We start from the raw sequence: 701 nt of genomic DNA on the forward strand, positions 1-701 counted from the left end.
ACATGAGGACAAGGAGCTGGGACATGAGGACAAGGAGCTGAAGATAGCCTACAGTGGAGGGAAATAACTCAGGAAAATAGAAATAGGCTTCTCAATTGTTTGCCTTAAATTATTTTGTACGAATTAAAAATCTGTACTAAAACCATCATATGCTGCACAAGACCAAACTATGGAGTCTCTGTCAAGTGTTTCTGGCTTATTATAATTATTCAGTTAGTAAACTTAATATACTACACTATTCAGCATAACAAAAAAGAATGTCTCCATACATTTATCAATTTCCTACCGGTGCAAGCATTTATATAATGAACATTAATGCCATTTACAAAGATTCCACATGCTTATAGGGGGGTAGAAATAGCCTAAGCTACTCTATCCCTTTGAGATGTATTTCTTGCTTATCTCAATAAACATACTTGAACTTGAATTCCACATGCTTGCCTGAAACATTTATCTAATAGTGGGCTTCAGGTTGCCATTTATTAATTACGAAGCATTTCCAATCTTCCCTACACAATTGAGCAACAAACACTTCCTCTTAACAAATTTTTTGTCATATTGCAGGAACGCCGCCGTGGTGCCCCTGCGAACTGCTGTAAGGTTATCGTCAAGTGGCTGGCCAACCCTGCCTTTCTGACCATACCTTAATAAAAAAAAAAGAAGAAAGGTAGGAGAGGGAAGCTGTCATTATAGGACACAAA

General features: G+C 37.5%; 1 protein-coding gene across 2 annotated transcripts in view; it reads right to left on the reverse strand.

Moving 5' to 3' along the window:
- Positions 1–701, reverse strand: part of LOC123758443 (cellular tumor antigen p53) — a 48,670-nt gene that overhangs the window by 42,468 nt on the left and 5,501 nt on the right. The window lies entirely within an intron of this gene.

Source organism: Procambarus clarkii, chromosome 11 (genome assembly GCF_040958095.1).
Source record: "Procambarus clarkii isolate CNS0578487 chromosome 11, FALCON_Pclarkii_2.0, whole genome shotgun sequence".
Lineage (NCBI taxonomy): Eukaryota > Metazoa > Arthropoda > Malacostraca > Decapoda > Cambaridae > Procambarus > Procambarus clarkii.